The sequence below is a fragment of the Micrasema longulum genome, unplaced genomic scaffold (assembly GCF_059751315.1).
Source record: "Micrasema longulum isolate JH-2025_06_02 unplaced genomic scaffold, ASM5975131v1 h1tg001256l, whole genome shotgun sequence".
In the NCBI taxonomy this organism is placed as follows: Eukaryota; Metazoa; Arthropoda; class Insecta; order Trichoptera; family Brachycentridae; genus Micrasema; species Micrasema longulum.
Genome location: NW_028278443.1, coordinates 208,415 through 231,336, shown reverse-complemented (window position 1 = coordinate 231,336; position 22,922 = coordinate 208,415).

Here is a 22,922-nt window from a genome sequence, read left to right as displayed (position 1 = left end):
ACCCCGCACAATTAAAATGTGTACCCCTTTCGGAAAACTGTTGCCGGAAATCTGTTGCCGGTTGCAATCATGATCACCCACTTGTATAACAGATATATTTATTGGCTATTGTAAACTAGTGGTCACATAAACCGCGGGTTTTCATTTTTATTAAAACCTTTTTATTTAGTATTTTCATTCACTTTCGAGAAACTTTGTAGTACACTGAAATACTCTTATTTTTACCACTTGTAAAGTTTTTTTATTTCAGGTTCCCCGTAGCACTGAACTTCACAACATCAGTAAATGAAGGTTGACTAACTAAAAAGACATTTAAAAAATAAAAATCAAGTGTACAGGGTGTTCTTTAAACCCTGTCACATCCGAAACCACGATGATCAGTATGACCGAGAAGACATATTGGCTCATTAAAATAAATTTTTAGAACGAATAAAATTTACAAAAATAAACAAATGGTTGCTTATTTCTGCACGAGAGAAACGAGGAGAGAGGAGGGGGGAGTCTGATACACCGTCAACCATATGGCCACGCCCCCCTTGCTTCTCCCCTGCAGAAGTAAGCAACCATTTGTTTTTTTTAAAATATATATTTTTTTTTTAATCTGTGTTCTAAATATGCTAATATGTCTTCTTGCCCATACTGATCATCGTGGTTTCGGATGTGACAGGTTTTAAATAATAACACCCTGTATTAATAATTGATTCAAGAAAGAAATAAAAATCGTTTTGTAACCAAACTAAAAAATATTCAAAAAGATTTATGAAATGAAATCAGAAAATAAAAAAAATATAAAAAAATCAGCAGAAAGCAGCAGCAATAAACTTTTGAATATAATAATAAATATTAAAACAGGAACAAAATTACAGTCAATTAAAATAAATAAAAATAAAAGATAATTTTAACAAGTTATAAACAGAAATATCAAAAATCATCAATGGATATTTCACCAATGTTGGAGAAAACTTTACCAGTTAATTAAATAAGTCATGTCTAAACATGTCAGAAAAACGAAGAAGAAAAATAAATAGTACCTTTTATCTAAGACCAACAACGACAAAAGAAGTATGTTAAATAATTAAAAATCTTTAAAAAAAAATGCATCTCGAGGATACATAAATATGATCAAATCAAACCTACAATCATAAAATATGTATTAAGTCCAGTCATATCAAAATTAATTAACATGCATGTAAAGTTGGTAGTCCACCCGGAAGAATTCAAAACTGCATAACTCGATTATATAAAGGTAGGAGTAATTGAAGACGTTATCGGAGTATGGAGTGAGCAGAAATCTGACGCGGGCTATTGCTTCTCTGTATAAAGACAGTACAGCATGTGTTAGGGTAAATTGAGCATCCACATCGTGGTGTGACATTCATAAAAGAGTCAAGCTAAGATGTGTGATGTCACCATGGCTGTTCAACGTGTATATCGATAACTGCATGAAAGATCAAAAAGGCTTAAAAATGGGAGCAAAAATGGGAGATTTAAATGTCAATTGTCTTTTGTTTACTGACGATGACGTGCTTTTTGCTAACAACAAAGAGAATCTGCAATTCTTGGTAACAAAAGTCTACGATGTATGCAAGAGAAGTGATTTGCTGATGAATGTCGGTAAATCTAATGTAATAGTTTTTAAAAGAAACGAAAGCATGACTAAATATGAAATCACTGTGCATGGGGTTATACTAAAACAAGTAGACAAATTTGAGTATCTGGGAAGTATGTTTACTACGGATGGAATAACTGAGAAATATCTTGAAAGGAAAGCGAGTGCCGGGAACAGATTTAACGGTGCATTTAAATCAACCTTTGCAAATAAATGTTTGTCGCAAGAGGCGAAATTGGCGGTTCACAATGGAGTCCTAGTCCCGACTCTGACTTAGAAGTACCACAAGGATCTATTTCAACGATTTTGGACTATTCTATAAAAATCAAACTAACGCATTAACGAATAATGAAATAAACGATGACCTAAATATGTTAACTAAATGGAAAAAAACAAACTAACTTACACTTAATGAAAAAAAAGTAATGGTATCTATTTTAAATTTAGAAAAAATATATATAAAATAGATGCTTATATAAATGATGAATAACTAACTGATACCTAGTATACCTAGTATATAGGTGAAATAATTAAATTAGATGATTTTCACCCGCATAAATAAAGGTTTCAGCTCTTTCACTTCACAAACATCAATAGATGATAGAATTTAAGGAATATAGGTGTTCAAATATGGTCAGAATGGTGAATGTTACACAGTGTGTTAAGTGGCCACTTAAACTAGCCAATGACAGGTCATAAGCCCTGTAGATGCCTACACTTCTATATTACCTTCTCTCAGATGTTCTTCATCCCTCTTGTAATATGTGGATATTAACTATGTTGATATTAACAGCTCCCCAGGGAGTTGAATCCAGTCCTTGTCTACAAAAATTTTGAAAAACTCAAAATATTGTTGTCAAAATGTAGTAATCAAGGACACAATACGAGAATATCAGAACAATATCATACACGACTTACTCAAAGAGACATCGACTGTCGAGACTAATAAACCAGGGGCTGAAATTTTTAAATTAACTATCATACAAAACTTAACAAAAGACTAAAAGATTAACAATAGAATATGAATTTTAAATAGAAAAACTTTTTGGTTCTGTGTACTCGTGTGTAATCCAAAGGGGTTTATGAATAAAATTTCAAATAAAAAATATCAAAAAAACTTTCCCATTCCCACTAATATTGTGCCGCCTGGCCTGTTGAATTGCAAAAAATAATACAAATACAGATTAGAAGTAACATTTTACATTTTTACTCTTTGTGACGTATATTATTTAGACTACTCCTCGACACTTCTTATCTCTTGACATATATTGAAACAGGGAGGGGAAACATTTAGAAATAACTCTTGTTTTTAATAAGTTACCATGCTTCAAAGAGCGATTTCAATCACAATAAGCATTTTCACGTTTAGAATTTCAAATATTTTTTAAACTCAAATTTAATTATTAAATTAGTCATATTTTAAGATATTTGGACCAACTATGCAATTAGTTGAAACTAGAGAACAGGATAATGAACAAAACATTCACTTAACCATCTCCATATATAAACGATTTATTAGATTATGTAAGACTCGTTTTTTTTATTAAAATACTAGAAAGTACACTGAAGGTCAAGTTTTCTGTCGCTTCTTTATAGTGAACATAAAAGTTTTTTATATTATATTAGGCAGCAAGAAAAATTGCGTCGTAAAATGAGCTCGTCAAACTTTGTCCCTTTATTTTTAAAATTACACTTAACAAAAATGACTAGCTTAATTTGAAATTCAGAAATAAAATATTTAAAGATACTCGAGTCTCTTGTTTAATTGAGTAAAATACAATTTGTAAAAAAAAATATTGTAAAAGCTTTATTTTTTGGAAATTAAATATTCAAGTTCAATTTAAAGATTTTTCAATTTTAATGGGGAAAAAAAAGAAATTTTGAATTTGCCATTTTGAATACTTAACGTATTCTGTAATATTCATAAATTTGAAATTTATTTCAGCAGAGAGGGAAAAAAAAATGTGTTTGGGAAGGGGATTTTTTTTTCAACGAGTTAAAGAACTCACTATTAGAAAATGGGATCAAGTTGGAGTAGAGTGGGGTTTGAACCTCGGACCCCTGATACGTGAGTCCGCAACACTAGCCACGGGACCACAATCCAATTTATGGGATATGGAAGTCTAGTCATCCACTTAGACATACTCAAAATATTGATGATTTACAAATTAGTTAATATTTAAACATATTACATCCGTTTCATCGTTAACGTGATTATTTAAACCAGCCTATCAAAGGTAATAAGCCCTGAACGAACATGTATTAACTTATCCTCAAATATTTATTGTAAACATGTTAGTAAATATGTATATTCTACTCCCACAATAAATAAATCTTACCCACCTAAACAATGCATGCGGACACTTTTTATCATTTTTTGATCGATTTTCAAATTCCTTACTATGAAACATTTAAGCTGTATTCTACAAACTAAAAATATAGGAACACTTTTTAGAAATCACAAAGATAAAGTCCCTAAAAATAATAAATCTGCCATAAATTTAAATGATTCTGATTCAACCAACATTGGAAAAACTAAAAGATACATTATTATTAGAGTAAAAAAACACTTAAGCTGCATAAATATTAATATTTTTTCTGACTTCGCTAACAACTGTCTGGTAGAAAATAATCATAATTTAAATAAAAACTCTCTATTTAAAGTTCTTCATGTTGAAAAAAAATTATTAAAAATAGACAACTTGGAAATTCTAGGAATTAAAAAAACGATTCACAATATGAAAAAAAAATAACCAAATAAACAATATTTACTCTAGTCCACTCCTATCTAATTAAAAAGATCGTATCCATCTCACTTCCCATCTTTAAAAAAAAAAACACTACACAAAGACTTGACTAATTAGCTGCATATGTATCGATGTAATATTTAGTAATCACTGAAAAAATAAAATAAGAAAGAATGAATTAATTAAGTGTACCTTGATTAAGAAGCTTGTGTAGCTTTGAAGCGGGTCAGTAGAAAAAATGAAATAATAAGTGGGTAGAAAAAAATAAATAAAAATAAGGTAAAACAACGTCGTTTCCATTGTATTTTACTTTAATGAATCAAAAACGTTATCTTTTTTTGCTGAAATATATATTTGTACCTTTAAGAATAAACCACAGGAATCACAACTAACGAAATATTTAAGAAACATGATTTGTCATTATGCGATTTCAAAAACATGACTTTTGAACCAATTGAAATAGTTAAATTTATATCAACAGAGAGGGAAAGCATTTTTTAGAAGGGAATATGGAAGTTTAGGCATTTACAGGGCTTATGATTTGTCATTGGCTGGTTTAAGTGGCCACTTTACACACTGTGTAACATTCACCATTCTGCCCATGTTTGAACATCAAAACATTTAAACATGGGCAGAATGGTGAATGTTACACAGTGTGTAAAGTGGCCACTTAAACCAGCCAATGACAGGTCATAAGCCCTGTAAATGCCTAGACTTCCATATTCCCTTCTAAAAAATGTTTTCCCTCTCTGTTGAAATAAATTTAAATATGAACAACTCCCTAGGGAGGAAATCCAGCCAGTCTGCAAGCATTTGGACATAATCAAACATTGTCAAATGAAATGGTTTCATCATACTAAGAAGTTTCAATGAACAATATATATTTGAAAAAAAAAATAATAGTACATAGGTACTGTGTTATAATAATGTAACTGGGATAACTGATGTTTTTTGCACAAAAACTAAGTGGACTTTTTGTATTTTTATTTTTACGAGAAAAGTGGGCTTTGGTGTTTTATTCACGTATAATATAGCTTCTTGCGATAAAGTCTGGATTTTTAACATTAAAACGGCAAAAAGTGGAATTTTATATTTTATCTTCTAAGCAAGCTCCAGAATTATTCATGCTTATAAACTCGCTAGGAGGAGAAATTCGGCACTTGTTTACAACGATTTGGACATAAACACTGCTTACTTTAAATGTTTTTTTTTAAATCAAAAGAAACAATCGTTTTTATTAATATTAGGTAAGTATCCACTTAAATATGTTTTACTCAGAGAAAATTTTAGATGTTCACACACCAAATAATATAAGTACTAACATTGTTTGAACGAGGCTCAATCCGAGCTTATTTCCATCAGAGAAAAATTGTAAAGAGATGATAGGATAAAATCCATTTGAATAAACGTAAAAGAAGTTTACAAGAATGCAGATTTCTGCAGCAAACGACAAAAATCCTTTAAGTAAAAAGTTTTCATTTATCAAAGAAGTGTTCAATTTTTTTTGCACCTCAGTCGAATGAGCCAAATTACATTGGTGAATAACAGTACAAAACAAACTTCACACCGCATCTGAAATAAGTCTCCTTAGCTGCGCACATATTGTACAAGAAAAAAATAGCTCATTGCCGAACAAGAAAAGCTGCCTGAATGAGCTCTCTGTAATCTAGTAGTAATGACATCTTTAAGCTGAAAGAAAGTAATCTACATTAAAAATTACAGTAAAGAGCACCTAGGTATAAAAATTGTTGTAACCTCACCGATTCCGAAACCCTCCGTGCTTGAAGCAAGCGTTTTATCCATTACAACATAAAGACGACCCGATGAATATTTTTTCTAAGAATATTTTAAGTCCCAACAGTCAAATATTTTTGTCGACGAAAGTGCCGTTTCATCAATTCAACAAATTATAATAATAATAAAAAAATAATTATAAATAAATCATTGAGAACTATTTACATAAAATAAAATGCAAACTTAGCACAGGGCACAAGACTCGTTTTATTTTATTTATTTATTTATATAATTGTGCTTTACATACATATATGTCTTTATTTCTTATATCAGTACATCTTTGTAATTATTGATACGGATGAAATGAAGAAAACAGTTTTGTGAGTAGAATAACAACCACCTCCAGGACGAACGTTTTTGGCTCAATGGAAAGATTAACATTGTTTATTTATGGATAAAGCGATTTCGTTTTTATTTGATAACGTTTATGTTTTGATATAAGACCTTTTTGTCATTTTTGATATTTATCTTATGCTTCAAGAAGCTTTAAATTTTGTTTAATGTATGCCCTCACACATACAATGACTTTGTAGGGTTTTTTTTGCTTATGCGTATTTTGTGTGTGTAGTATTGATTGAAAACAGCAAAAAAATAATATTTTATCCGGTTTATTGTCCCTAGACTGGATCTGAAGTATTAGACGGATCATCTTGCCTTTCATTTTATAAATACGATACAGATATGCTTTGATTGGAGTATTATTGCAGTGCTCCACTCATCCCTGTATTTGGACACAAAAAATAAATAATATCGGCATCTCTAAAAGCAGACTGTCTAACGTCTAAATTTGGTGGTTTTGAGTTTTAAGTCAGTTTAACCACATTTTTTTTCTCTTTCTTATGGTAACACTAATGTATCTCCCTTTTTTTTTAGATATACTACAAACTTAAGTATTCGTTGTTGTCATCGTCATCTCCTTTCCGCACCAAATGGTGCATAGGGCACTGCATTGGTACATCAATTGCAGTGTATCTTGATCATTGTTGTTACATGAAGGTAAGATGATCAGTCATACGCTTCAGGTACCAGTCCATAGATTACGAAATATTCTAGGGAAAAACACCTTTATAAATAAATATTCCATATCAACCATGTCGCGAATCAAACCCGTTACCTCTGCATGGTAGGCGCTAACCACTACTCCACAGGGCCAATTTTCATAAATTCACAGAGATTATTATTGAGAATAATGTTTCGGCGCCTTCCAACATACCTGTCAGAACAGCTGTTCTAACACATGAAGGTGCTGGATATGAGACAATTGTACCTAAAAGAAGCACTTACACTTCTGGTCAAACAATAAGGAGAGGTCTCAGCAGAATGTCCGTTCGAGGTTTTCTCAGAGCATGAATTATGTCATACCTTAAACCCGTACGACTTTTGCTCAGAGACATAGCTCTCAAGAACAAAAAATATTTTCAAGAAAGGAGTTAAGGACTAAATTTTCTTTAGTGGGAGGGATTTGAGTAGGAAACTCCTTAATGATTTTACAAATGCTTGAGTTTACTGTTTACCATATTAATGTGCCATATATATAAATGTTTTAAAAAATATATATATATGTTTCTGATCCTATATTTGTGGTCATATACTCATGAGTCTGTGTCATATAATTGCTCGTCCCATCTCAACACAGGACTTTTAGTCCCATGGAGTTAGGACTTATTATTTAAAAAAATGTACAATAACCTTTTTTATGTTAATAAATAAATAAATAAAGTAATCATTGAAATCAATTGAAATTGAGAAAAGCACTGAAATGAGTATGATACTGCAGTGTTCTTCTCATATTTAAGCAGTCAAACTATAAAAAATTAAGTTACGAGCATTAAAAAAGTGTAAAAATTTTGTTTATTCTCTCCTGCAAAATGGTTAATTTAGGCATACCATAGTGTACTTCTGGGGGTGCGATATCAAAATTGGTGTTTGAATAAATTTAATACTGTACTTTTATTCTTCGCGTTGGTGCTTATTTCAACGTGAGCACACGCGTTTAATATCTCCTACCCTGTACACTACATCCTTTAGCAAATATAATATTGCGATAAATATGAATTAATTCGGCTCTCCAAACACCTTTGCAGGTTAAAAGCACAGTCCAGCTTAAACACTTAGCTGAATACACTGAGACAATTAGACTGAGGTGATTAACATACATCCCCTACACGTTAGGAAGAGACCCTTAGTAAGTGGTAGAACAAGATTTCCGTTTTCCTATCTCCGTAATTGCTCTCGACAAGCACCTGTAATCTCTCTCAGGTCTTGGAACATACAATGAGACTTCTAGATGATAATAGACTCCACCACATAGCAAAGTGTGTTCTCGACATTTTGATGTTAGGTTGTATTGTTGAAACTTAAAGCCTTTAGGGACCCCTGAATCCGCGTGCTTGGCCTGAATAAGTTATTGTTTCTGTTATTTGAGGTATGTAATTACTTGAGCAATGAATAAAACAATCAAACACATTTATGAACATGCATGTAAATTAAATAGGTTTTGCTACTGTTAATCTAATTTTAAAAGAATGTTGTTGAATGTCTTCGGCACTGGTTACCCACCCGGGTGAAGTCACATTATTTTACATAAATTGCAATTTTGGTTACAAGAAAGAATGGCAATATCTGACACAAGCTCTTTTATAATTCGCTAAACTCACAGTCAAAAGGGCAATGAAAGCAATAGAAGAGCATTCTATTGTGACTAGTGGGACATGTGATTTGAGAATTGGGCTAACTTTAAATTGTAACTACTTTATCAGAATTCATATTATAGTTTTTTTTTAATTATAAAAAAATAACTGTATGAAAATATAAAATATAAATATAAAAATATGTATGAAAATATGCCTGAATGTATGAAGATTGAAAAAAGTTTGAATGGATTTAAAAATAAATGTTATGTGTACTGTAAGATTATGTAAATAGATATGTAAGTAAAATAAGACAAAATATAAGTTTATTTACTATCTTTTATAAATCTTGATTATAATTCAATTAAAATCTATAACCTACTTTCACTATCTATTAAAACAATTAGTAACGAGAAAATGTCAAAAAAGGCTAAAAAAAAAAGGATAGTGGAGCTAGGTAGAAGTAAAATGGATTGTCTCATTCGCCCAAACCAAAATTGAATCAGCTGCTCCACAAGTGTATAGCTTGTGTTAGGTTTTTGTTCTTTCATTAAGCGTTTTGTAATGTAAATAATATAGATGTAAGTAAACAGCATATAATATTGAATACTTATTTTAATAAAATATTGTAGAAGTCTAATAACAGATGCTTAAAAATACAAAAAAAAAAAACAAATTGTGACTGGTGGGACGGGGCTTGGTGATACTAAATAAAAATATGTCTTAAATAGTAACTCTGTGTAAAGTTATAATTTCCATATATGGAAAAATGTATTATTTACCATTTCTGAAAATGTATACATTTATAATAATAAATATTAAATTATAATGATAAAAATACATACATAGTTGTATTCCACTTTTATTTATAATTTATAAGTGACCGGGTTTCGTCGTGACTGACATCGTCAGACTGGTCTGACCCAGTCACTAGTAAAAAATTATAAATAAAAGTGGAATATAACTGTATACTTATTTTTATAATTATAATTAAAACGCAGTTCCACCAACAAATGTCAGTAGAAAAACTCAACCTATTAATAATAATGATTAAATTATAGGTCATAATGAAAATTCTATTTGTATGATATTTTACCACTTAACACATAATGCTTCTAGAGTATTATTCCAATAAAATCGCGGATTACGAAATTGAAGTTTTAAAAAAGTAAAGTCACTTGATTTAAAAAAAAATTTTTTTTTAATATATGCGAAACCAACAGGAAGAAATTCGGTCTTAACTACGGTTTTAAGGTATTTATTTATTTATTTGACGGACTTATGCAGTTCATTCTAACGATGGTAAATACAATTTCTTATAATAAATACAGACATTAATAAAATAAAATACAACTACATAAAATTGAAGCTAGTACAAAAAAAAAATTACCACTTCAAGACAAGATCCGGTCTATCTTAGTGATTTTTTAAATCTATAAAAACTTACATCAAAAAAGTCCAGATCTTGTTTCGAGTTTACAATATGACACAATCGGGACATTGGTGCATGCAAGCCATAATTTGTGCTGGTAGAAGAAGTGCCTTTCACTGGTTTCAAATGATGAATAAACTATTTAATTAATATTTTTTAAACCATGCGTTGCAGTTATTATACTAAATTTGTCTACTAATTTTGAAATATGCATGGGTATTATTTATAAAATACATGGTGATTTTTTCACTGGAAAAAGGTTTAAAAATTATCAATTCTGGTAGTTTTTTATCTTTATAATTTTTCAATACAATTTTCGTTAACGAGTATTTTAATATAAATTTACTGCTAAAATGTTGAATTCGTAAGTTTCAGTAACACTCCCGCCACGAATGACACCCTATTTCTCCGCTGCCTCTACTATAACCAGAGACAGCACGATTTAGTGACAAATTTACCGGCGGACATTTTTTAGAATAAAAGGGCTTCATTTTAAGAAAGTCCAAACCTTTTAAAAAACCAAATGCATTAATAAACTAACTAAACTATTAAACAACACTTTTGTACGCAGTAATTTGGAATTTGCATCTGTTGTGTGGAACCCACAACACATAACAAACATAGGAAGGATTGAAAATGTTCAACGAAAATTTTTAAAATACCTAGATTATAAAAACAATAAAACGCTTTGTACTTACTGCCAAACAAAATGAATTTTTTACCCTTGAAAATAGACGCACTGTATAATAAATAAATAGTTTATTATTATTGTTAGAGCAAAGAAGTAAAGTATCTCTCTCAATCTTTGAAATGGAAACTAGATTAAATGATGTTAAAATAATATTGTGTTTCAGTAACAACCTTCTGTTATATAAAAAGATTGGCTGCTGTCGCGAAGTCAAAGGTCTGCCTCGACGTTCATTCCTCGGAGTTTAAATGCAAAAAAACAAGTTTTTAGTAAAAAAATATATATCGGTTTAAAAATATAAATTTATTTATTTTAAATAAACAAACAGTCGACAATGATACAACAACATTTTTTTAAATACAGTTTAAAGACACACCAGCAAAGTTTCTAAATAAAAATCATACATATTATTGAATTGTGTTACAACAAAAGGATGTGTTTATGTGTATTTGTATGAGAGTAAGTGTAGATGTGTGTTTATGTGTTTTAGTGTGGGTTTAAGTATTTAGGATTGTGCATCATTAAATAGTAAGTGGTATTGTATCGCAGCCAGAAATAATAAGTCTTAATTTATTTTTAAAGAAATTAAGGGGTATGGTATATAACTTGAGGAGTTTCAAAGGTTGATAGTAGGCTGGTATAATTTTTTAAAATACTTTTTGGTAATTAAGGTTATTTTAAATATTATATAATAAAAGAAATAAGTAATTTTTTTGACTCACTTTAAAGAATAACACTTGTATTATTTTTTTATTTTTCTTTTGTTTTTTGCCTCTTTTCTCCCGTATTTCAGAGGATAGAAGGGGTAGGGTAGACGATGGATACAGGTCGGAGATCAAGAGGGTCAGTTATGGGATCTAGCAGGTCGAGTCCTGCGATTGAAGGGAGAACGTTCTTCGTGCGTTTCTCGTACATATGAACCACGGAAACGCACGAGGTACCGAGACATTTCAAAATGCGTTCAGTATAATTTTAGTTTCCAGTGTCAGCTGCACTGCTCCTGTTACTACCATCACAACATCTCCCCGTAAGGGTGGGCAGAGAAAATGGACCGCCACACACGTGTATTCTGTCAAATATTTCTGACTTCTTCCACATTCTATAAAAATAAATTAGAACAAAGCTATCTAACAAGATTTACATCTGTTGATGGCCTAGTTGTACCAAAATTTAAAAATAAATATGGACAACGTACGTTGGATTATATTATTCCAAAAATATTTAATATGTTGCCACTTGACATGAAAACATGTCATAATAAAAATAAAATTATGTTTTTATTACGAAAGTCGTTAGTAGACATAACGTTCCTATATTAATTTATAATTTGTGAAAAACATTTTTTATCTCGCATTGAATACATATTTGTTTTTTTTTAGGTTAACCTTTTCTTTAATTTCTTTCTTATTTTATTTACATTTTTTAGATCTTAATTTTAAAAGGTACTTTTAATTTTCTTATTATTTTTGTTTTTTCTGTAGATATGAATTGAAATTTTCGATTTACTTTGTTTTATATTTTTTTTATTGTTTTGATAACATTTACGAGCACACACTATTTATAAATATGTGTGCTTATATTTTTTTCCCATATTTAAAATAAATTTATGTATTTACTTAGTAACTAGCCATTTGGCTATTCTTCAATTTGAAATGTATTATTTTACTCTATTTTCTTACTTTTAAAAAAATACCTCTTTAAACCGTTCTTAACTGATTTTGTTGAGTTTTTCCGGCTTAATAATATTTAATATTCAGTATTATGTCTGTACTCTTTTATTTGATTTTTAATTAAAACTAATGTCTGAGCACCCGATGACAAACTATTATTGAATAGTTTATCTGGACAAAATATGTGTTAATAGTTTGTTTTCTTTCTAACCTATTAATATTGTAATAATGTGTATATTTTATTGAATAAAGAATCTATGAAAAAAAAATACGTCTTGTCATACATGCCCTTCGGTTCTGCTTGCTTTTGACATGACCAGACTTATGATTTTGGTTTATCTAATCATGCCACGTCTTCCTTGGTCGTCCTCGTCTCACGTTACCTACTGTTCATTTTCGCCATATATACCTACTTCTTTTACCATTCGTTTGTAATCCATTCGTTCTACATGACTAAACCACTTCAAAGACCTTTCTTAATATAATCTATTAAACCTGACTCAGATTTACACTCTCGCCTGATTTCATCATTTGTAACCCTGTCATGCATTGATTTCCCACACATTCATCAAAGAGAGCGCATTTCAACCGCGTTCACAACTGGTTTTCATCCTTCCTCTGCCAGCTCCATGTTTCACTGCCAAACATAAGTGTTGGGACTAAAACTCCGTTGTGTTCTACCTGTTTAGCTTCGATTGACATATTTTTATAAGCAATTACTGTGCTTAGTGCGCCGTTTATTTTGTTGCCCGCATTCACTTTCTTTTCAACATCTTTTTCTACTTTTCCATCTCTTAAAAACATGCTTCCCAGATACTTAAATTCTTTTATTTGTTCAATACATTTGTAAACTGCGATTCAGTTAGTATTAATAAAATAATTAGTTCTTGTTCAATTACCTAACCATTATTATCATTAATAACCATTACAATACAATACAAAAGTAATATCAAAGAAATGTCGCTTAAATTGATGAATTTCTGAAATGTGTTTGTATTTAAAATAAATAAAACATATACATTCATGAGGATGCCTTTTATTTTATATACCTACTTTAAATTTACGGAGCTTTTTTAAAAAAGTTTAGACCTCGCTTCTTTTTTATCATTTTGAGAGAGTTAGGAGTTTGGGAAGATAAGATTTCGGGTAAGGTTAAAAGCGTTTATCAAAAAAGAGTCTATTTGTTTATTTACGAGATCACGTCTCTTTGTAACAATGCTTTCTTGTAAAACGTATCATAAAAAATCACGTCTTGCCATTCAATCTTCTCTCCCCCAGCAATCGATCTGACTCATTATTTGACAAGTCACTCCTCCTTCTACTCGTAACAAATTTGCACGTCAAAATCGTCAGTTTTTCCAGGAAATTTTTGCCTTTTTAAGAAAATATTCCTAAACCTATGTAATACTTTGAGTTTGTCCAAATGTTTGGAGACGAAAGACTGGATTTCGCCCCCGAGGGAGTCAGTAAGATTAACAAATCAAAACAGGAATGGAGAACATTTTAGACAGGTAGATATGGAAGTCCAGGCATTTACAGAGCTTATGACCTGTAATTGGCTGATTAAAGTGGCCACTTTCCTCTACTTTTTTTATCTTCAGAAATTTGGACAAAATCAAAATATTGTTGTGAATTCAAATGGTCAAAAAAGTTTAAAAATTCGAAAATTATTTTCAGGCATTGCCAAGTATGTGAAATAATTAATCAGATGAATCTCTTTACAACAATAAAGTTTTCAGCCTTTACCTTTATTTAAATCAACAGACGGAAGAATTAAAGAAAAATGGATGTTCAAACATAGGAAAAATGGTAAATGTTACAAAGTGTGTAAACTGGCCACTTAAACTAGCCAATGACAGGTCACAAGCCCTGTAAATGCCTAGACTTCTATATTTCCTTCTCTACAATGTTCACCATTCCTGTTATAATTTGTCAACCAAACAATATTGATTTCAGCGCCATTTAATCATTACAATGAAATAAATAGTGCCTGCTCACCTATTTCCTTCCCAAAGAAAGTTCTCCATCTCTGTCAAATATTTGTCTCTTTTTTGTTGTATAGTATGCCTCACTCGGGCAAAAATTACTTTGTAGAATAAGTATAGGTGTCTGAGAATAATGATGTCCTTTGTCAGATTTCCAACTCAAAAATAATAAAACGCATAATATATTTTTAACTAAAATTACCTTAGGAGTCAAATCGATGCATAAAAAAAAAAAAAAAACGGTGACGATTAGTAATACAAATAAATCAAATATTGACAGTTTCTAAAATCAAAATTATATATTTACTCATATTATTTTAATTCCTATTGTGCTTGTGCTGTTACAATTTTTTTTAAATAGTAATAGCAGGAACACATCGTTTACATAAGTTATTATGCGCAGTATACCATTATATTTTACTATGTTTAAAGGAAAAAAATGTTAACCCCAACAGATTTTTCTATAAATGTAAATACAATAATTAAAATAAAATTGTTATTTATTTTAAATCACCACCACACTGTTTATATTTTCCTCTAGTGTAATAATAAAAAAAATAAAACGATAAAGCGTGTCTAGTACGTTTCCTCTAAAGTAAAGAACTAGATAAAAAATATAATTCAAATGGTAACTTACGTAACTTTAAATTTAAAAAAACAAATAAAGTATTTCGTTCGTTTCTCCATAAAAAAAATACTGTACCGAGTTGCGGTTATTTTCTTCTAAAATATATTCTATATTTCAAATATTTTTCCTAGGAAATATTTTCCTTTGATAGGATACGGTTGGCATATACGAGTTTATTCATTCACCAGACTGAATGTAGTAGGTGCACGGCATCTTCGATGTTTTGAAAAATATTGAATCGGCATTTTAAATTTTAGAAAAATTATTTAAGTAGGCAGATATTTTATTAACACGTTATGTATGATAATTAAGCAGTAAGGGATACTTTATTTTATATATGCCTCAACTCTTTTGCGGAAGATTTTGGCTAGTACAAACAAAAAGAAGAAATATTTCAAAGTAAACTTATGAAGGAAACGACAAAAAAAACTTACTCCGGAAAAAATATATTGTGAAATTCTTAAAATTAGTATTGAAGGGTAATATGACAGTAACATATTATTACCGGCAAAATTTAACATAGACATCTTGGCTTTAAAATTGGGTTGAAGTGAAACTTTACACAATTAAATATATTTTTGAAAACGTTTTGTATTTGAGGATGCTTACGTATTGTGTTCTTAACAACGCAGTCATCTGACTAAACGCGTGGGGCTAAGTGACGTAATGTGCCCGTTTATTGCATTTTTAATTTCCAGATGGAATCGGACAATCCTCACGTTCAGTGTCAATATTTTGGTGGCAATCTTACTGGGAACATCGGGAATTTGGGAATATATATAATATAATATTTAAGGTTCATATAGTAGACACTCTTTATAAAATAAATTTTACCATAGAAATTTAAAAAGAAAAAAAATATATAAGAATTTGAGATGAATAAGTCACTCAGATACCAAAATAATATTAAAATTCCTAAATTCCGTACAAGTCATGGTCAAAATAACTTTGTCTTCAAAGGTGTAAAAAATTATAATAATCTTTCCAATGAACTAAAAACAATTAGAAAAATATATCAATAAATAAAACTTAAGTTAATCTAAATAAATTTTTTGAACACGTGTAAAAACAACATTAAATTTTAATTAGTATGAATGTATTATTGTTTTATGTTTTTTCTTTATATATCCTATATTTTTATTTTTCTTTCTCATGTACTCATATTTAAAATTATATAAACTCTTATAAATATACAACTAAAACAGTGTAAGTCACTCTCCAAACACAAGAGTAAGTCTCTCTTTTTTTGCAGAGTTACAATGATAACCTTTACTAGATGTGTAAAAGTAGATATGTTTAGAATTTTACAAAAACATTGACTTTTTATGAAATTTATTAATAAAAAAAAAATGGCTTAGGGAGGGTTATGTATCTATTAAATGGTATTTTGTATATTTTTTCATGTAAATGTTGCATTCAAATTTGTGAATAATATAGTTACACAATATATTTGAGTTTAAAATTGTGTGAGGCAAATGTCTGTGCTTCTACACCATTAGAGCTGCCATGGTTTTGCGCTCTTCAGACAATTTGTAAGAAATTAATGTAATATTTAAAAACATATATATTTTTACATTTTTTTTTTAATTTTTGATAAAACATACAATACATATAGTATTCCCCAGGAGTTATTAAAAAAAACCTATTTGGCACCTTACATATAAAAAAAAGATTTTCGTGACAGTACATAATAACATACATAGTTAATACAACCGAAATAGTAAGAAAACATTATAAAAGAAACATAAAATACAGTACTTTACACCATCTATATAAAAAGCATTTAAAACTATCACTATCATAAAGATTTAAGTAATATTTTTTTATTGTGACACTTTTGGATTTTCTACTCAAATTTTCGTGTTTTAGCTCATCGGGCAGTTTATTAAATTCGGAATGGCCAATACTTTCCAGAAACCTTCTGCCGAACTTTGTTGAGCAAAACTTAGGCACATGAAGACTCCCTGAGTAACGCGTATTGTAGTTGTGTATTTCATGTTTATGATATTCAAAATAGTATTGGTTATGTCATGCAGTGGATCACCTTGATAGGAAATATTTATGTCTGTGTGTATTATTTTTATTTCGATGTACTGTACTCTTTGCAATGGTTAAAATATATTAAAATAATGTTGATGATCACACTAATGTGAATAACTAGATAGGCTGTGATTTTATTTATTTCTTTTTAATACAAATAAATATTTGCGTTCTTATGATTAACCAAAATGTTTCAATTTTGGGGCCATTTTCAACGAGTTGTTAATAACTCACTTTTAGAAAATGAAAACCAATTTGTGGTAAAGCGGGGTGCGAACACTGCGAACCTCGGACCTCTGATCCGTGAGTTTGCGGCACTACCCACGTGACCACAACCCGGTTCAATTCAGATTTAGAGACAATACAGGTGAGAAAGAGAGAATTTAAAAGGAAAATATGAAATATACACCACAACACCTAGAACAATTGGGAGAAAAAACTTAATTTTTTTTGTTGCAACTGATGGGAATCGAACTCGCAACGCCAGTTTCACAGTTGACTGTTTGACCAACTGCGCCTCGGTTTGCGCCAACGATTGACCGGGGAATGTCATTTACCAAAAAACTACAGGGTCACTTTGTTACCAAAAGAAATAATTTTATGGACATATTCTATACCTATCCTACCAGCCGTGGCCAATGTAGCAGAATCCTTAATATAAAAATGCTAACTTTTTTATACCGATAGCTTCAATAAAATCAAAGCAAACCTTTTTTAACCATTTAAAAAAAATGGATATCAGGATCCAGTCACATCGACAGTTTGTAGCAAAAGAATTCTGTCGAAACAATTTCCTTTTTAAAATTACCACTTCTACTATTTTCTTCAAATTATATTCAAATATTTTTTATTTTTTAGTAAATATATTTCAATTAATCTACCTTATATTTAAATAGCAAAAATGTATAAACAAGTAAAATTATGGATAAAAAACCACTTTTAATTTATTTGGGTTTTTCGTGTGGATACCAATTTCAGGTGATATTAAGAAAAAAACCGCACACTCAGTAGTATTTTGCAAGTTTTAAAACAAACAGGAAAACATTGATTTATTTACTGACGGACTTATTCATTCCATTGCAGGAGACTGCTGCGAGGTATTGCATATAATAATATAATACGAGGTGAACCCGGCAATGCTTTGCTATTGCTAGATTTGAGTGTAAGCTCGTCTCATCAAATGAACACAATCGAATGCTCGATACCAATTATTGTATTTATTTAAAATTTGATATGCATCCATATCCATTATTTTTCTGTGTTTTGTATGGCATTAATTGCGAAGATATGCTTTGACAGAAAATTGTGATTAAACAGTGAGGAAATAATGTTTTTTTTTAAAATACTAATCAACCCTTTGGTCTGTAATTGGGCTTCATGGCCTTTTGCGCTTACTAAATATTTCAATTTCGATATGTATATCTTAACACTAGAATATTTCATGGTCGCATACTTGTTACCTAAAGCGTAAGACTTTAAGCGTACTAATGCGGTGCCCTTTGTATCGTTAGAGTGCAGAAAAAGAATAATGAATGAATGAAAAAAAATATAAATGTTGATATGAAACTAAATCTTATTTATTATTTGTATATAACCCTTACCGACTATGTCTACCAGTTTTGAGAGGAACCCGTCTCTTCGTCAAGACACCAATTAAACTAACATGCAAACCATGGTACGTCTCGAAACCGGTAAGCATAGAAAAGTCGGTAAGTGGTTGTATGCAAACATTGAATAACATTTCGTAATACGTTTGACCACAAAGTTAATGCTTAAAATATTAAAAATATTAGCTGTGAAAGTTAAGTCACAAAATGCGTCGATTCAACGAAACATATGCATAATAAATTTATATTTGAACATTGGAACACATCCAGTTTCTGTACCCAGAACATTTCTCGGTATCTATTATCAGAATCTGGGCGTCAAAATGGCGTCCGGTGAGACTTTAATTAAATCATGTTTGAAACAGTCGATAAAGCTTATCGCTGAAACGTCTCCTGACGCAACTGAAAGTGCAAAATGGACCGAATGAACCAACTTACAACACTGTAGATTGCATTCGAATGTAATTTAAAATTCATGAATGCTGGCTGAACAAAGAAGTTAACAATTATTATAGCGGAAACTTAAATAATTAAATAATCTAATGACTTTTTTTTTAACCACTTTTTTCCGACCGGTTTCAAAGCTATACAAGCTTCTTTATTAAGGAATGCTTAAGAAATTAATTATATCCTATTTTATTGAGTCAGTATAATGCTGTGTATGGAACCATAAAAAAAAGTCTTTTTGTCTTGTAAGGATGGTAATATGAGATAGATACGCTCAAAACTAGACAGAAGAGACAAGACTATAGGAAAATCATTTGTTGGGTTATTAATTATGTTTTCTTATTATGGATAATTTTTTTCATTTTTTAAGATTTCCAAAATCACAAAGTGATGAATAAATATTTATATTTTTCTTCCTCAATAAATAAGGCTTACTTTACCATACCGTAAGAATGGAGGCGGTTTCTTTTTATAAATGACAATTTTATAAAACAATTATCAAATATCCTACCATCAAACATCAAAACTTTATTCTACATAACTAGTAATATAGGAACATTGTTAAAAATCACAAGTACAAAGTCCTCAAATACTTTGTTTTAATATTAGTACTTATGTATTTAAGTTTAGCCTAAATTTCAAAACGTTTATTCTGCCAGTCAAAAAGCGATCGTAATAATTTAGTTTTATGGAACTTTTGAGTATATTTATTTTAAGCTTAGAAATTTTATTTTCCTAATAAATGTTTTATCGAAATTCCCCTATTCGCACCTAATCGCGCATAAGGCACTGCAATCGGTATACCAACCGCAGGGTATATTGATCATTATTGTAATATGAAAGTAAGATGATCAAGTCCAGGAACTATGAAACATTCTAGCTTAAAAACTTATTTAATATTTCATGTCAACCATGTCGGGAATCGAACCCGAGATTTCTTGCACGGTAAGTAAAATTATAAAGCGAACAAATGTTTGTTGACTTAATATTTTTAATGCGCTGCTTTGAATAAATATCGTTTTAGGATAACGAAATAGCATGATTTCCTCACTTTTCATCGGTTTACAGCCTTAATATTATCATCACGTTCGTTCCTAAACAATATCTCTTCTCAGTCGATTAGTAACAGACGAACATTTAATAAAATAAGTCTTACACTATTTCATTGCATTTATCATACGTAAGCAAAAATACGAGTATTATACAAAAAACGCCAATGCCAATCAGCCCATAAATTAACTCATAAATGTATTAATTTATCAATACCCAATAAATAATTTGGGTCATTGATTTCATAATCAATGGTGCTTTTTGTCTAAATAAACAAATAAATCAATATTGAGAAATATAAAAAATCAACAAAAAAAAACAATTAAAGTTTTACTAATAAAAATAAAAATAATACTAAAAGAAATGCACAGTTCACCCTTAAAATCATATTGTCAACTTAGTTTTTTTTTTAAATCATGACAAAAATGCGTTGTTTTATTTTATGATTTTACTTGTAATTAATATAAATGTGCAATTTGTTTACTTATTAAAATAAATAAAGTATAATAAAAGTAATCCGTTTCGTAATTAAAAGGTCAAAGCGTTTGCCTGCTGCAAGAGGTTTAATTCTCGAAATGGTTGTTACGAAATATTATTTTTTGAATGTATTTTAAATTTTAAATTTTCATTCATGTTGCCTTCGTGTAGCGGATGATTAAAATACCTTGCATTTAGTCTACCAATGCAGTGTCCTATGCACTACTGGGTGCGGAAACGGAATTGATGATGATGATAATATCTACCGAATATGTAAACTAAGATTATTTTTAGAACGTTTCAGGGTTATTTTTATATTTTACCTTTTTCTTGGTTTTTTACAACAATGTTATTTTATGACCATTTTTTAAATAAACAGCGTATGCACGTAACGTTTCATTGATAAAAATAACTTTTTTATGTCTTATTAATGCAATTCAAGAGCATAAAATGTATTACAAAAAATAGTTAGTATAAAAACATTCCATACATAAATAAGTTGAGATATTTTGAAATTTATTTATTTATTATTATTATTGTTTTAAGCCAATAACAGTTACATGAAGAAACATAGGCATATATAAGAAATTAAACAAAAAGAACATAAAACTGTGTATCAAAGAAAAACAAGGGTAATAAATTAATGGTAAACAATATATTCATTAACACGATAAACATATAAGTTTTCGAACTAAAACATGCCAATCCATTTTCATCCCACAATGTTTAAATGGCAAAGAGATCTATAAAAAGCCGAAAGATCTATCACAAAGAATTTCAAGTGGTGTGACGAATTGACTAATCTACCATACCCATTCTAAATATTGGGGCATAAAAACAAAAGTTGCTCATTGAAAATTTAATAACTAGCAGATTTTGACTTCTGGTGACATGGTTGGGAATATGAAAATAAATTGATTGCAACAGAGATGAGATATCACCTATAGCATTAAGTATTTTGAAAATGCATATATGTAAGGTCCATCTCAGTTCTACGTGTCTCCTATGAAGACAGATGAAGAGATTGCTCTATTTCAAAATAAGAATAAATACCCCTTTGCAATCCTAGCAACCATACAATTTTTCTTAGAAATTGGTGTTGGACAGACTCGATATTGTCTATATGAGTCTTACATAATGAAGACCAAATTAGAGAAGCATATTCTAGATAAGGTCGAACTATTGAGCAGTAAAGAGTTTTGATGATATTTATTTTTGAAGTTTTTTCGTCATTCTAATGATATAACCAAAAAGTTTGAGAGATTTGTTTACAATATTATCAATGTGCTCATGATAGGGGAGTGACATTAACTTAGCGACTAAAATTTTAAAAGTTAGTCTTTATATTTTATTAGTTTTTTGAGTGTGTGCAAAATTAAGTAATAGATGTGAATAAGAACCAGTAACCTGCACTAGCGTTTTCGACACGACAACTACTCTTGCTTGCGCATTCGCTAATCACTTTTCGTTTGACTCCTGATACAGCCAACGTGAAATATTGATTTTAAAAATGGGTCCAGTGCAATAAAAGAAAAATACCACATACTATGAAGAACGATAAAAATATATGAAATGGATTAAGAAAAATTGATTGTATATTCAAAATCAATATGGATTGTGGAAAATGGTTTTCATAGATAAATTTAAAAAAGAACTTGAAAAAAAACGTCATGTTTAGCCTTAACAGTTGTAACGTCAATATTCGTGATAATGTTTTTTTTTAATTTGAATTCTCAGGAACAAATAAACATGAATCGTGACGTACAAGGAGCGTGGCCAATAGAATGATATCCTACATTACATACTATACTACTATTACATTTACCAGACGAGACATAACTAGACTAGAACCCTCATTTTTATAAAACCGTTACTGGTTTAATAAATGGCATGACGTTAAGTTGAAATTTTTACGTTAAACTATTTAAAAGCATATTTAGAGAAATGTTGGTGCATATTTTTGGACAAAACCACTTACTGACTTTTCTATGTCTACCTGTTTTACTTCTTGCCCATCTCTTCGTGAGGACGCTTAGTACACTTACATGCATATTCACCTTCATAATAAATGTTGCACTAAAATATTGAAGCAACATGCTGATATATTTTAATTAATTT